This window comes from Danio rerio, chromosome 24 (assembly GCF_049306965.1).
Source record: "Danio rerio strain Tuebingen ecotype United States chromosome 24, GRCz12tu, whole genome shotgun sequence".
NCBI classification, from domain to species: domain Eukaryota; kingdom Metazoa; phylum Chordata; class Actinopteri; order Cypriniformes; family Danionidae; genus Danio; species Danio rerio.
Window position 1 is genome coordinate 10,839,529 of NC_133199.1, and position 17,528 is coordinate 10,857,056.

Sequence of the window (17,528 nt, forward strand, 5' to 3'; positions counted from 1 at the left end):
ACATATGATAAGATACATATCAGACACGGGTCCGTCTGAGAAGGAGGAACTGTACACTGGGTAAGTGATGCATATGGGATCCCCAAGCTGGGACCATGCATAGCTGGCACCGATTTCCAGAATGTGGGCTGACCAAACAGGTACGTATTGGGCCAGGCACCTGGCTCCTCTGCTGAGTCAGGTGTTGGGGGCATTGGGGGAACTCTCTATGGTTCGCCTGATGGGGAACTCGCTAAGCAGAGCACAATGAGCACTTGCATTTCTGGTGAGGGAGAATGGCGCAACAAGCGTGTTTTGACACCGTTTACAGCCCAGAATAATCGAGTACACATGAGGAAACCATCTCCGCTCTGTGTCCCCAAGCTCGCAGCTCTACAAACCTTTGTTATAGAGGTGTTATGTGCTAATGCAGCGCTCGCTATTAGTGTACTTTCAACCCCCGGGGAACACGGCTGGCACTGAAGTGAGGGCGATGGCATCTATTCAGAGGGCCAACCTTTGCTTTGAAACTGCACACCCTTTCTGCCAATCAGAACAGATAAAGAGCTGCTTAGAGGCATATGCTTCAAGTGCGGTCTCATCAAAGTACAGTGCGTGAACAGGACATAACAATGGAAAGGGGCTGGGTCTGCCTTCTCCATAGGAAGGGATTGCAGGTTCACTACCTAGGCTAAAAAGTGCAAGGTAGGAACCTTGGTCACATAGCAAATTCCTGACATGATTTGCTGACCAAAAATGTCTCAGATGTACCCGATCCCCTTAACCGATGCCGACACAACCAGCAGAGCTGTCTTCATGGACGTAAATCTTAAAAATACTGAGTCATGTGGATCGAAAGGTACAAAGAGGACATGAGAAGGGGGTGGGATGGATCTAGGCATTCGATCGTGAAACCAGCGATGAAGTGGTCTCATATGAACAATCTAAGCGGCGCTAGAGTGGCTACAGATGTCATATCCCCCAGGAGCTGAAAAACATCAGTGGCACCACTTGCCTCCATGCCAGTAGCAGCGCAAGCTTAACTGGAGTTCTAGGCAAATAATGCTCTAGGAAGATGCCAGTGTTTGTGCCACCCTTTCCAGATGAAAGTGAAGAGGGGGGGTCGGGTGTTGTTGTAGTCTCCATGCCGACCCTAGCAAGAGGCCACCTTGGGCGATCGCTCACATTGTCCATGCCTAAATCTCCCACTGCAGAGCTCTTGCATCAAGCCTGGGGAAGAACCGCTCTTAGGCAGCATGGCCAGCACTTGCACTGATAACGTGGTGCAGTGCAGAAACAGCATGGCTCATGCCAAGTTATAGGTATTCATTGACCCATTTTCTTTTTTCTCAGAGTGATTGGTTATCTAGTGATACGCTTCCAAAGTGTCGTACAACCAGCACAGCACTGAAGTTTTCAACCTGAGGGCAAGTTTACTGCCTTTTTTTTATTTCAAAATCATTCATCTTTGTATCACAAAAGACTAATAATTCCATGAAGATTTCAATTAATTTCAGTTTAATTCAAATCAGACTTGCTTTACTGGTATTATAAATTTTACAAACATATTGCCAAAGCATTTGTAATTATTACATTAAATAGAACATATGAAAACAAGTAACGTAATGTAATATAAATAAATAAATAAACAAACAAACAAATAAATTAATTGTATATTTAGCAATCGTCATATAAGGATTTATTTTTATCAAATTATAGAATTTTCTGAACTACCTTTTAATTTGAAACTCTTTTTTTAACCGTTTTGAGCTTCAAATCCATATTCAGAAAGGAATCCACATGATGCAAAGTGATCAAGTGTGCTTTGTTTTTGACCAAAAAATAAAAAAATAAATACACTAAATGTTATTTATGGACATGCATATGAATGTAAATTGGACTTTTAAGTCCAAGTATTTGTGCACCGTTAAAAATAAAAGATAATGCTTCATTTTAATTCAAATGGTGTTGTATTGACACAATATCCATAATACCTAAAATGTGCAGCAGAGGAAGAGATTTTTCCTTACATTGAGTCTTTGTTTAAGTGGCACACACAAGTACATTTCTTGAATGTAATCATCTGAAGAAGAAACTGTTCATTGGTCAATGTATTGAATATCTATACAGCTGCAGGCAAAATTAATGTTGCCAGATATAGCTGACTTTTTCCAGCTCAAAAACTGTCCAAAACCTGCCTAATCCACACAAAAATAGCCCAAATGATAGATTAATATTTTATATAATTTTACTTTATTTAAATTACATAATTAACCTAGTTACTTTAACTGTCATATTTTTATATACAGCAACCAACACCAGCAGTCACAGAACCAAAACATAACTGGATCACATCAGAACACTGCTCCCCTCTCACCCACACACTGCACTTACTGTTGTGTAGATTACACTACCAATTAAGAATGTGTTTTACTTTCGAAATGGGGTATAAATTCATCACAATTGGCGTTTTAAATGTTTTTGAACATAAGTAGGTGCTGCTTGTCAATCAAACAACGCTTGTATGTTTGTTGTACGTTTAACTGTGGCTGCTGTGTGATGCAGATTTGTCTGGGGAGTCAACTTTCCTTCACCTCCTCTTATATGTTTAAGCTGCATATAAAATTTATTTTTACGTTTCAAATTTTGTCAACCCGCCTATGCTGTTTTTTACCCACACAATCAAATTCAAAACCTGACAACACTGGGCAAAATGATTCACCCTCCTACTAATATAGGTTGTAGTTGTATTTTATAATTCTATGTTGAAATTCTGATATTTTGTCAATAAGTAGTCTAATTATTTATTGAACTTCTGCACAAAGCATTTGGATCATTCTATACAGTAAATGCAACACAGGCTCATTCTGGAAACGTATTTCCTTGGACATTTCTGGAGACCGCAAATTATTTAGCCAGAGGTACGTATGGCTGCATTTAATTTTTTTAAAGTGAACTACGGGGCGGTAACACGCCGTTACTTTAGGCGCTTATCGGCTATCCGCTTACCTCTATGTGGAGGGCAACCAGTTTGTCCAGTTAGCTCGTTGTGTACGTTGGCGGACTTGAAATTCAGAGAGGAGTTGACCATGAAGACGACGACCAGGTTTGAATCCGGGGAGAAGCGGTTCCAGAAATCAGGTAAGACAAAAACAAAATCCAAAAAATAAAATAAACGAGTGAATAACAGAGTGAGAATGTGGTAAAATCCGAAAACATGGTAAAAATCAGAGGAGGGCTTTTCTTTTTCTGGATGGCGTTTGTAAACCATTGGTTGAGTTTAGGAAAGTAAGCGGGCGGGCGGGTCAATCGGTAAAATTGGTTGGGTTTAGGGAAGGAGTGTGGGTCAGTTGATTAATAGGTCGCCCAGTCAACCATTCAGTCAGTCGACAGCGGCCTCTAGTGAGTTTATGCGAAAACAGCGCGGGCGCGAACAGCACTCGTGAGAGATATTTGAGATACGAAAAAGTGCACGCTGAATTTGCAAAACAAAAATTACATACATACCTCCCGAGACTTATTTTGCGGTCTCCAGAAACATCCAGGGGACCACGCTTTCAGAATAAGCCTGGGTTGAGTAAATATAGGGGCTGCACGGTGGCGCAGTGGGTAGCACGATCGCCTAACAGCAAGAAGGTTACTGGTTCGAGCCGTGGCTGGGTCAGTTTGCGTTTCTGTGTGGAGTTTGCATATTCTCCCTGTGTTTTTGTGGGTTTCTTTCAGATGCTCCGGTTTCCCCCACAAGTCCAAAGACATATAGTACAGGTGAATTGGGTATGCTGGATAAGTTGGCGGTTCATTCCGCTGTGATGACCCCAGATTAATAAAGGGACTAAGCCAAAAAGAAAATGAATGAAGAAGATGTCTTGTAAGTTACTTTTACACTGATTTTCTGAAAATTTTAAACTCTGAAATAATTTTTAAAGGAAGATCTGAAATCTCAGGTTTCTTTAAAATATCTTGTTTTGCGTTTCAAAAATAAACAAAAGTCTTAATGGTTTGCAGCAATGTCAGAGGGAGTAAATGATAACAGATTTATTTATTTTTTGAACTTTTATTTCTGTTTTGGAAATACAGTGGAATGTGGATTTTTGCATAGCAGTTTTAGCCTGAAGCACTGAAATGTTTGAAACACTCTCTCACCTGTTATAATTCATTTGAAGTCTTTGTACAAGCAGAACACACTCCACCCATACACATTCTGTACTAAAGAAATATCTGCTTTGCATGTTTACGTAAAGAGAATTTTCAGTTTAGGTTAATCAGCGTTATCCCAGGAGTGTCTCATTCCTGAAACAGGCAGTTTGCTCACAGTCTGATGTGTAACGTTGCAGAAAAACTGTACACCGTGATTTCAGAACATGCTCTCATACACATCTTTGATTTTTATCACAGGTGAGATGAGATTTAATCTGAACTTTCCCATGATCCTGGATACGGATTTGGAAATCTTGCTGTGAAAGATGTATTGTTCATCTGCTTGTTTCAAAATTGTTTTATTGGATAAAGCTAATGTTATCTGCTCAAATTTGGATCTGTCCTCTTTATCACATTACCAGTTGCTTAAGCAAACATTTCAAGTTGAGAAATGCAATGTTTTCCAGTTAATGCTAAAAATCTGAACCTTACTAGAGAAACCCACGGATGTAAAAAGAGGATATGGGTTGCATAATCAGGTTTACTGGAAGTATACGGTAGTTTGGCTGCCTAATTAAGAATAAATGGGAACACTTTATACAGCTGTATTTATAAACAGCTTACTACACTGTGGAAATGGATTCGTTAGTTAAAGCGAGTAAACCAATTGCCTTTAAAGCAACAAGGTGACTCCAAAAAAGATGCCTACTAGGCAAGGCAAGTTTATTTATATAGCACATTTCATACACAGTGGCAATTCAAAGTGCTTTACATAAACAGGAATAAAAGAAGCAAGTTTACGAAAAATAAAAACAAATAATAATTATAATAAAAAATAAAGAAAAACTGATAAAATGTGTTATAAAAGAATGAAAGAGAAAAGGAAAACATAACAGTGCAATCTGTCGGTAGTAGCACGGTGCTCATTCAGTAAAGGCACAGCTAAACAGATGTGTTTCAGTCTGGATTTGAATGTGCCTAATGTTGGAGCACATCTGATCATGTCTGGACTCTTGGAATTTCTAGTTTATTTAATCCTAGAGATCTGAGTGATCTGTTAGGTTTGTATTCAGTGAGCATGTCTGTAATGTATTGAGGTCCTAGTCCTTTCAGTGATTTCTAGACAAGTAATAATACTTTAAAATCTATTCTGAATGTAATTGGCAGCCATAGCAAAGACCTGAGGACCGGTGTGATGTGCTCTGATATCCTGGTTCTGGTCAGAATCCTGTTAACCCATTGTAACTTGGAACTGTTAAGTCAACTAATCCCTTTTTACAGTGTCAGACTATTGTAGCACTTCTGTTTTCAAATAATTACATATATAACATATTTGGTGCTTCATTAAGTCTATAAAATCTACAGTTATAGCCTGCATTGAATTTAGAACACATACTGAAGTTTACAAGAGCAGATTTATTTTAGTTACTGTCATTTTGCTGGATACACAAAAGCTGAAAAAAAAAACTAATATAATAAAGTTGTACTGGAAAAAGTGATTAGTTTTATTTTTTATTAAAAAGAGGTGAGTTCAATTTGCATTAGTATAAAAATTTAGTTGACAGTTCCAAGTTACAATTGGTTTACCTACATTATTTTTGTAAAGTCAACTTGTTGCTTTTAAGGCAATTGGTTTACTCGCTTTAGGTAATGAATCACTTTTTACAGTGTACACTGTAAAAGGTGATTATTAACTATCCTTAAAAGAGTAAACCTGTTGCCTTTAAAGCAACAAGTTGACGTTAGTTTAAAAATTGAGAAAATCGGTTGTAACTTGAAACGGCTTTAATTTTATCAAATTAATTAATTCAATTATGGACATAATTAATTTACTTAATAATTTTAAGAAAACATTTTAACAAGCTAACTTACCCCTTTAAAAGTCAACATTGGCTCAGTTTGAAAACGGAAAAAAATTATGTCTGCAAAATTGTTGCTAACAATTTAAATGTGTTGAATTTCATTCATTCATTTATTTTCTTTTCGGGTTAGTCCCTTTATTAATCCGGGGTCGCCACAGGGGAATGAACAACCAACTTATCCAGCACAATTTTACACAGCGGATGCCCTTCCAGCCGCAACCCGTCACTGGGAAATGTGTTGAATTTAAACAAACAAATTACCTTTAGTAACTTTATAAGTTAGGTACAAATGGCTACAATTTTTCTTTAAAACGAATGCTACGGGGCGTAATGACGACGTTTTTTTTCACGCTAACCAGCTTACCACTCAGTTTGTCCGGTAACTAGACTAGACACGTACATTGGCGGACTTGAGGTGCAGAGCGGACTTGATCGGACATCCTCTTTCACACACACTCATACACTACGGACAATTTAGCCTACCCAATTCACCTGTACTGCATGTCTTTGGACTTTGGACAATCGGAGCACCAGAAGGAAACCCATGCGAACGCAGGGAAAATATCCAAACAGAAACGCCAACTGAGCCGAGGCTGGACTCAGCGACCTTCTTGCTGTGAGGCGACAGCACTACCTACTGCGCCATTGCATTGCTCTTTTCAGTGTATTTGCAAATGTTAAATCTTATAGTGTGCAGTTGCCATTTTTTTCTGTTTTCTTTTGGTGTTCATCTGAAGTGTTTTGTATACCATGTGTCATTTGCCGCCAGCAGGTTTAGTGACTCTTGGAATTTTTCAAATGACATCATATTTGTGAATCATGAACAATCGTATTTGTTATATCAAAATAAAATCAATTAAATAAATGATTCTTGATTTCTATTTGACTCTTCTCAAATGAAGAAATTATTTTCTGTTTCTCAAACCCCCACACAGGGTTTTATCAGTGTGTATGCTTGCTTTCACATGTCTAAGTTGGGGAAGAATTGAGTAAAACTGCTTAAAAGTAAACACTGCAGGGAAAGTCCAATTTGTTCTAGTGAACCGTTTGAACTTATTGGTCATCTTTCATGTATTTTTATGGAAAGTCTGATTCATTCTAACAAACTGGGTTGTAATGAACAGTTCTCACTCTCTCTTTTCCATATTAAACACCGATGGAGCGTAATTACTGATGTGATTAATTATCTTGAACAGTTGAAAAGTCACATTCATTATTGTCAAGATCAACTTTATATACAGTTGATGTCAAAATTATTATCCCCCCTTTGATTTTTTTTCTTTTTTAAATATTTCTTAAATGGTGTTTAACAGAGCAAGAACATTTTCACAGTATGTCTGATAATATTTGTTCTTCTGAAGAAATTCTTATTTGTTTTATTTTGGCTATGATAAAAGCAGTTTTGAAATACCATTTTAAGGTCAAAATTATTAGCCCCTTGAAGCTCTATATTTTTTGATAGTCTACAGAGCAAACCATTGTTATACAACAGCATGCCTAATTACAATAACCTGCCTAGTTAACCTAATCTTGCTCATCTCACAGCAAGAAGGTCGCTGGTTCGAGCCTCGGCTGGGTCAGTTGGCGTTTCTGTGTGGAGTTTGCATGTTCTTCTTGCATTCGCGTGGGTTTCCTCCAGGTGTTCCTGTTTACCCCATAGTTCAAAGGCATGCGGTATAGGTGAATCGGGTTGGCTAAATTGTCCATAGTGTATGAGTGTGAATGACAAGGGACTTAGCTTTAAAGAAAATGAACGATAAATGCTAGATCAGTATATAGTGAATAAAAAATTATTGTGAATTAAATTCATCCTAAAACCTCTGTGACTGTATTTGACTGTCTTAGTCAAAGATTCTTTCCAGTGAACCAGTTTCTGAATCAGATAGTCGTCTCTCATTTGGTTGATTTTGGAAATTCTGATTTATTTGATTTATTGACTCTAGTAAATAATAACAATAAAAAATTGGAGTTGGAGTTCGTTTTTTCTGTTAATAACTGATCATATTAAACAACTGAACAAAACGTTCTGAGGTATTTTGATTTATTCTGTATTTCAGTAAAAACATAGTTTATTATTGTTTTTTTTACTGTAAAACTGTAAAAAAATGTATTGACAAAAATCAAGACAACAAATATTTTATAGTATTTTTCGCTCATTTTGTTGAGTTAATCAGGTTCACAGTTTTTTTTTTAAATTATACAAAGTTTAACTTAATATTTTTAGTCAATTTAATTGGTGTGAGTTGAGATGACTTAAAAAGTTTTATTCAACTAAAAAATAAGGCAGCAAGATTTGTTTTTTCAGTGCAACTTTAAAAGGCAATTTCTCTTTCTCTTCTAGTTTTATTTTCAAGCTTAAATTAAAATAAACAAACATTGAGGGAGGCACGGTGAAAATGCTGGCTCACTTCAAATTTCCTAAACCTTAGCAGTGATAAAACTAAAATTCTTCTTGTTAGCACCAAATTTACACTCTCTAAATTTGACTACCTTACTATAGATGGCACTTCAGTCTCCCCCTCTCCTCTGGTTAAGAGTTTGGGTGTCATCCTCCACACCTCACTCTCTTCCCAGTTTCATATTACACTGTATAACCCAAAAATTTAAGGTAACTCAGACCATTTGAGAAAACCGATTTCAACAAACCATTTAAGTTAATAAACCTAATGATTACGGTGAACTTAATCCATTTGAGTAAACGACGCCACTTGAGCACAGTATAACCCAATAAATGAAGAGAACTCAAACCACCTGAGTACTGTAAAACCCAATAAGTTATGCCAACTCAAACTGTTTGAGGAACCTGATTGCAACAAACCATTTGAGTTAAAAACTAATCTAGATGAGTACTGCGAACTTACTCCATTTAAGTTGACGTATTGAGGTATTTAATTAACTCATTACCTTCAACACTGAGGTCAAAACTCTTTTCAAATGAGTAGAATTAACTTTTAGTCAATTTTGAATTTACTACACTCATTTCAGTTGATAAAGTTGACTGATGGGTTTTACACCGTAATATAACCAAGTCTGCATATTTTCATCTCTAACATAAATTTACCTTTCTCACCACTCTACCTCTTTCCTCGTACTCGTCACTTCATACATTGATTATTGCAATTCTCTCCTTTATGGTATCCCACAGAAATCCTTTTATAAGCTTTAACTGGTCCAGAAGTCAGCTGCTCACATCATCACCAAAACTCCTTCTTTTCACCATATCACCTCCATTTTACAAGATCTGCACTGGCCTCCAATCCAACCCAGAGTCGAATATAAAATCCTTTCACATACATTCAAGGCCATTCATAACCTCACACCTTCATTTCACTATTCATTCCCACTCCCTTAGATCCTCTTCCTCCATCCACCTCTCTGTCCCGGGAGCAGAGCTTTCAGTCGCTTTGCTCCCAAACTCTGGAACTCTCATCCTCTTGACATCCGTAACATTGACTATTTATAAATACATAGACATATATATATATATATATATATATATATATATATATATATATATATATATATATATATATATATATATATATATATATATATATTAGGGATGTAACAGTATTGTAAATACCGTCATACCGCAATATTAATTTTTTTCGATATTACCGTAGTCGCATGACTCGGTAAAACTATAGTTCTTCTGAGAAAATTTGCTCAGGCGAATGAAGCGAATGGGAGGTACCGGAAACTACAATTCCCATCAGCCCATGCTTGACCATCATCCCTTGCGGTCTGTTGTCGCTACAGATAAACTGTAAAGTAAAGCGTACTGTAAAGCGGGACGGAGGGTTTGTCGCGTCGCGGGGGCACTTTTGATCATTTTGGAAGGGAACTTTCTATCCAAGACTAAAAAGGGCATGTGCACTGCACAGGTTGAGCACTGTGTGTGCACGTGCCTGCAAGTTGGGGAATACGACTAATAATCAGTCATGGGGACTGCAGAAACACAGCACACTGTTCAGATTGATGCAGACATGAGATCTCTATCTCACTCATGGTTTATCCTCTCAAGTGGGGGAAAGACAATGCACTATACCCACTGCTGTCAACCTGGGCCAAGTCATATCTCTGTTGTCCCTGAAACCTCAGTCCCAAATGAGAGGGGTTTTTTCTGTTGCAGGGGACATTGTAAATACCCAGAGATACCAGCTTTTACCAGATTATATTTATATGATAATTTTCCTTTAAAGCCATCTCTATCTAAGTGAGTGAGTGATTAAATGTTGAATGTGATGAGTTTTCAACACTACTAAATTGAAACTTAATTTTTTTACATGGTTTAATATTTTTTTGTTATTAAAATTGAAGTTCCTGTTTCAAAGCTTACAGATAGATGACTAATTTGTATGTCATTGACACTTTTGGCACTTTTTTGGAGTATTTTCATAAGTTTTGTTTTTTCCTGTAAATGATTCAATAAATACCGTACCGTGACATTCATACCGAGGTATTACCGTACCGTGAAATTCTGATACCGTTACATCCCTAATATATATATATATATATATATATATATATATATATATATATATATATATATATATATATATATATATATATATATATATGTACACACATATACACACACACAAACATTTTCTTGTTGGCTTAGTCCCTTTATTAATCCGGGGTCGACACAGCGTAATGAACCGCCAACTTATCCAGGAAGTTTTTATGCAGCGGATACTAATATATATATATATATATATATATATATATATATATATATATATATATATATATATATATATATATATATATATTTATTTATATTAAATAAATTCAGTTCAATATGATATCAATTCGATATTTTTTTCTTCTATCAACACAAGAATTTTTTTTTTATCATTAATTTTTTTTTTTATTTCAACATTTGTATTTTTAAATTCTGTCACATTTGACAAGCATTCAGTTTGTCCACTAATACAATACTGTAGCGTTGTAACAGTAGTAGTAGTATTAGCAGGAGTAGGTTAATAACCTTAGAAAAGGAACAAAATATATAAAACATACATTATTTACAATACTGACTTAAACAAAACACAATATAATGTAAATAAAGACATTTCCTTCACAAACTTTGTCTGTGTTTGTTAATTTGCATAATTTTTTCTAGTATTAATGCAAGCATTTTACTTTACACAAACTATTTATATAAATGAACTGTATAATTAACTGAATATTGTGCACAAAATAATATAATGCACAAATATAATCAACCACAGTGCAATAAAATAGCAGCTGTCTCCTATATTGCTCATAATTAGGAATAAGGCGATGTAAGTGACAGTCCTTTGTATTTAGAAAAAGTCATTTCTCATACCATCAGTGTGCCTGAGATGTGCTAATGTGTTTCCCTATTCTCACTCACCGCAGCTTTAAACTTTATGCATGCAATCGCGAGTGTTTATTATTGCAGCCGTCGCGTTCTTCAGCTTTCACAGCGCTTGTCCGCATGCATGCACCTGTTGCCAAGTATTTCCAATCAAAGTAGCTAAAGCCTGACCGACAAGTAGCTAAATGTTGCCAGATGACTTCGCGCACTAATTTCATGTAGTTTCTGACAAGCTTAAGCCTGTCATGTCTCTACTCTCTCAGGCGGCGTATATTATATTATATTAAAACATTACATCCAGATGCATAATAAATAGGCTCTTATTAACATATTACTTTGTGTGCTGACATCATTGCGTAATCACAACTCAAAACTACATCTTTATGCAGTATACAAAATAATTATTGTTTTCTCAAATTGACTGGCCATGTCAGCAAAAAGTTATTTGAAATATGTCCATTTAGATTTGTATGAAAAATATAGTTGACTATTTAAAAAAGTACTACAAACCCAGTTTTTACACTTTTTGATAAGAATTTTTTATTTTTAAATGTAAAACTGAAAATGAACTTTTTTTAAACAATCACAGCTTGTGTACTTACTCCTTTTTAACTTGTGAAATTAACACATTTGTAAAAGTGACAACAATTATAGCACTATTGGAATTTATTGCTACCTAAATCACCACCATTTATACGTGTTAACAAATATCAGTAAATTATACGTTATGAAAAAACAACTGAACTAGAAATTTACTCTAATGATTACTCTACTGTGGTGATGAAGTAAAGACAGTAAAATCCCTGTAATTCATGAGAAACAAGCACTGTTTTGAAAACGTTTTAAACTCATTCTTGATTTGATCATACAATCCAAGAGATCCCGGGAGTTTTTCGGTAGACAGAACAATACAGGAGATGGGCGGGAGATGGGTCTGAAATACGGGAGACTCGCGGAGTGTTGGCAGGTATGCATTTGATGATGACTGATGATCACAGAGAGCTGAGCAGATCTTTTTTTTTTAATCCCAGTTGCTTTACTCCAAGTACTGTCTTGTGGATTGATTAAACGTGTTACTAGAGAGACATGTTAATAGGGGGCTGCCAATCAATTATGTCACATTGTGGTGGGACTTAAAATGGGAAGGATTTGGATCCTATTTTAATATCAGGAAATTAAAAAAAAAAACAGACGTATTGTCTTTATATCACCCTAATATGGCTGTGGACACACTTTACCTACATATGGTTCTGTCCAAACAGTTCCCAAAAGATGATTTTCATCATAGGTGCCCTTTAAAAAAATAAATACTCAAACAACATGCCATGGATGGACACTGCCCTCCTAAGAAAGTTGAAGAAGTTGCGCTATAAAGGTAAATGCGATTCATTACTCGCAGAGCTCATCTGAACTTCCCCTATTGTGGTCAAGAAGCATCTTTACTGTTCTGGTTTTTGAAGTGGTTTCTGCTTATAGAGTGTTTGCTGAATGTCTTGCTCGTCTCTCTTTTACTTTACCTCAAGTCTTCTAACGTCATTCTGTCACGTCTTACTTTCTGCCTTTATCTGTTTTGTTCACAACGCTCACACGCAAAGAATAAAGAAAAAATCTATTCCCAAAATGACAAAAATGTGCTTCCCACACAGTCAAGCTGGAGTGTGTGTGCGTGTGTGTGTGTGTGTATGGTGCTGTTCAGTAATGTGTATCTGCGAGATAATATCAGGGGGGTAAAGGATATGGGTAACTGAGTGATGGCCACTCAAGAGTAACCTGCCTACACTGTAATCCCGAATAAGTTGACAAAACTCAAAAAATTTGAGGTAATCAGTTACGTCAAATTTTTTAAGTTATGAAATTATCTATTTTAAGTAAACAGAAACATTAAGTTTTGAGTTTGTTGTACTCATGCAAGACACTTCACCTAACTTAAAATACCCAAGTTACTCAGCTTATACGTTTTAATTGCAATTAACTTAATTGTTTTAATTTTTCCAAACTTTAAATACTTAGTCACCCAGCTCATACATTTTAATACCAATTAACTTAATTGTTTTAATTTTTCCAAACTTTAAATACTTAAATCACCCAGCTCATACATTTTGATAGCATTTTTTAAAATTAACTTCTCCATCGTCAGTTTCACAAATAAAATAAGGCATTCGTTAAAAAAATAATAAGTGTACATTCTGTGAAGTGACTCGTTTAGTGTAAACTACACAGAAACTGTATATATATATATATATATATATATATATATATATATATATATATCGTTGAAGTCAGAATTATTCGCCCCCATTTATTTTTTCCCCCAATTTCTGTTTGACGGAGAGCATATATATATATATATATATATATTCAGTCTTGGTTGAACTATGATTCTGTCATTTACTTATTCCAAACCTGTTTAAGTTTCTTTCTTCTGTTGAACACTTAAAAGGTTATTTTTGACCAAAAAAAAAAAAAGCTGAGACCTGTAACCACCGATTTCCACAGTATTTGTTTTCCTATTAGAAAGTCAGTGGTTACAGGTTGTCAGCTTTACTTAACTTTTGTGTTCAACAGAAACAAGAAATTCAAGCAGGTTTGGGACAAGTGAAGAGTTAGTAACTGACAGAATTTTACATTTGGACAAACTATCCCTATATATAATAAAATGCACCCTTACGAATTAAAGGTAAATAAATGTTTTAAAGTTACTACCCCAGAGACAGTCTTTATTAAGTAAAAAAAAAAAAAAAATCAACTCATTCTTTAAGGTTTCCATGCTACGAGACTTTTTATTTTCCATCATCCATGCCAAGCAAAACTTTTTGCACAAGTTCAAAGTCCTTTACTATATATTATGTGAAGAGCATACATTAATCCATACAAGACAAGAAAGGTCTGGAAGTGTGCTGTGGGTGGTGTCCAATTCATTCTTCAGGACAACAGAGACCCTCAGTGAATGCAGGGCCAATAAAGCATCTTCAGTCAGCAGGATTATCAATCTAAAAATATAATTCAAGGATATTAATGTAAGGACAGTATCAAAATGACTGAGCCAATATTATATGATTCATCAACTATTCGTGATTACAAATATGTTATTAAGTAAAAGTTTTCAAAACTTTCATCTTTTTATTAAACATGCCTAATTGTGAAAAGAATGAATGAAGTCTTACCAGGGTGTTCCTAAAGAATCTTAAGTCACGCTCACGCAGCAAGACCAAAAGACCTCTGATAAGAGTAATCCGTCATGAACTGACATCATGCAGTTCCTGGAAATCAAGTATAATAAATGATGAATAAATGATTTTAAATCAATAAAAAAAATAAAAAAAAATTCAAATTATATTTTAATGTATACTTTAACACGTGACCCCAAACATACCTGCTCATCATAAGCCTTTAAAAGATTAGCCAGGGTATCTGCTGTCTTGCCAGTTTTGGATGCTGTTTGCCTTGAAATTGTCATCAAATGAAATAGGTGGTGGTCCAGTTGTGCAAAGAATTTGTGGGGAAAATTCTCATTTGTAACATGTTGGTACTCTGCAAACAGCAAAAAGAAACAAGAGAGAATTTCATAAAACAAACCCACACCACAAAATATACAATTCTAGAAAAAAATGTATTAATATTATTATTATGTTTCATTTACTTATCTATTTTTTACCTCAGATGAAAATCAGGTGTTGATCAGATGTTGAAAGCAGGATCTTCATGTTGTAAACTGAACTCAAGGTCTAGCTGAAGTTTCACTTTCCTTGTAGTTCCTATCTGTAGTCAGCAACACCCGACCTTCAATTCTGTATGTACACAAAGTCACAGTGTCATTTAGCTGAGAGTGGAAGTAGTACAATTGCATGATGTCTAACGTTAACCTCCAAAACGGTTAGCAATAGAGCTGATTATCATGTTAGTTGCTTTGATTCGATGAACACAGATTTAATTTAAACAGTATTGAAATTTCTAAAACTGAATAGGACGACAAAGAAATTTAAGGCCTGATTTTAAAAGCTAGAAATAACAAAACGTACCTTATTGTCTAATGATGTAAAAATATATAGACTAAAATATTTATATTTTTAAGATATAAATATATTTTAAGCTACAAAATTTGCACATCAGAAAACTATGTCTTGTTTACCACATCTTGAATATTTTGTTTTGTTATTATTTTATTTAATAACATAATTTTGTATTAATGTGTTATAGATATGCATACTTTGTTTTTTAGGCTGTTTATATTCTCTCCAGAGTAAACATTTTAAAAAATAGATTGAAAAAAAAAAAAAACTTTTATCATACCTTTAAAATACATTTGACCTAAATGACATTTAAACTCATTTAACTGATCGCATTAATCAGGTAATCATTGATATGCAGAGATGTCGTCTTAAGCGCGAGGAAATATTAAGTGTTGATCAGTGCTGGTGATTGAGGTAAAGTTAGTTTTATATTTACACATTCAGACTTTCTCCTTAATAATATAATTTCAGAAAGGTAATTTTTGCATATTCTTAATGGTGAAATCATATTAGCAGCCAATGACTTTCAAAGTACAACATTGTTCAGTCAAAAAAAATAGTGCATTTAGTGTAATGTTGTTTTCATGTCATACTTGCATGTGATTTCAGAACGAATAGACAAAGTACCATGGTAAACAATTTATGGAGCGAGTCACAAGTTGTTACTAAATGAATGTATGAATATAAAACCAACTTTATCTCAATGTGGTAGTGTAAATTGAAGCTCTGCTCTGTACCTGCTCAGGTGAGGAGCGCAGCTTAAATGTTCTCCGTCAGGCTATCCTCATACATGGATCAGCAAGCAACAAGCTGCGTGTGACAGAGTTAAGTTTTGAGACTACGTTTTTGCGCGTCATCAGAAAATACCGTTAAGTGTTTAGGCGGAGATCATTTGAGTTATGATTAACGTTATGTTTCTTGCGCCTTTCGTTTCCGAAGTGCCTACAGATTGCAAAGATAATACCACATTCACAGACTGGATGGAGTTCAGCGCAGCGCCATGACATGCGGTTGTGAGAGCGCGCGTCTCCATGACAACTTCAGCACAGGCTGAGAAATGGCATACTCGCGCCAAGATTTAAATTTTTTTGAAAAATGTAATCTGCCGATTTTAAATATTTTTGTCTTTATCACACTCTGTTAAAATTCAGAGTTAACACGTAACAACTAACGCTAACGTTGCACTGATTCTAACTTTTTAAACAGCAATGTTAACGTTAGTTAGCAACAAGTGAGGCTAAACATGTTTTCTGTAATGTACGACATGTAAACGCACCCTGATTAACTCTACATTACATTGAACTGTTACTGTGATTATATTAATTAAAACATACATTTAATATTTCTTGGATTTGTAAATATTTTACCTACTGTAGTGTGAAACGAGGCCGATCCGCCATCTTGAAAAAAACGAATGAAGCATGAGCACGTACGTGAACCTGGATGACGTCAGACGCAAAATCACTGGGCTGACAGATTTTGAGTTAATGAAACTTTAAAGAGACATTTTGTATAAATTAAACCCAGCAGAATTGTTCACCTTACTTGAAAGATTAAATTTTTTCAAACTCAAAAATAAGAAAAAGTTCTAAATACTTATCAAGGTTAATTAAGATAAACGAATTTTAATGATTTAAGTTAATAGTACTCAATTCAATTAATTAGTTACAGCATTAGGGTTTACAGTGTACCTGATAGGGAGTGTGGAACTGGGTGACTGATTTTCCCACCATCCCCTGCACACCATCCCAACCGTTTGAAGAATAGTACAACCCACGGATGGCTGCGATATACACTGCACCTCCGGAGATACATCACAAACATGTAAATTGCCTGAATCAGGTGATCTTAAGTAGATGATCCTCAGATGTAGAACAGTAAACTTCCATTTAACTGAAACCAGACACAGCTATGTGTTTAATTATAAATGTTCATGAAACAAGAGTCATAAGTGAGAAAATGAAAACACTTTGCAGACTAAAAATATTCCGTAAACAGAAAATAGAGCAGCAAACACTCATTCAGATTCCCAGTTGGTTCTTACAAGGTTTCTCAGCAAGGTTTCTTCTCTGTAATCTGTAATGCAAAGGGCTCTCCCCTTCTTCTCTGTTTGACTGGCGATTACTCAGATTGTTCGATACTTGTCTTTGTGTGTAGATGTCTTTCTATTTAGCTTTGGGGATGTCCCATGTC

At 35.3% G+C, this 17,528-nt stretch overlaps 2 long non-coding RNA genes across 3 annotated transcripts in view; one reads left to right on the forward strand and one right to left on the reverse strand.

The window, feature by feature from the left end:
* The window catches only part of si:ch211-69l10.2, a 94,040-nt gene that overhangs the window by 65,780 nt on the left and 10,732 nt on the right, over positions 1 to 17,528 (forward strand). The window lies entirely within an intron of this gene.
* Positions 14,082 to 16,751, reverse strand: LOC137489211 (uncharacterized). Of its 2 annotated transcripts, none has more exons than XR_011008585.2 (5): positions 16,707 to 16,751; positions 14,981 to 15,113; positions 14,699 to 14,856; positions 14,490 to 14,585; positions 14,082 to 14,315 (listed from the first exon to the last, which is right to left on the reverse strand). It is a non-coding gene; the product is annotated as an uncharacterized lncRNA (long non-coding RNA). The 2 variants fall into 2 exon arrangements; XR_011008584.2 differs by having other exon boundaries at positions 16,073 to 16,751.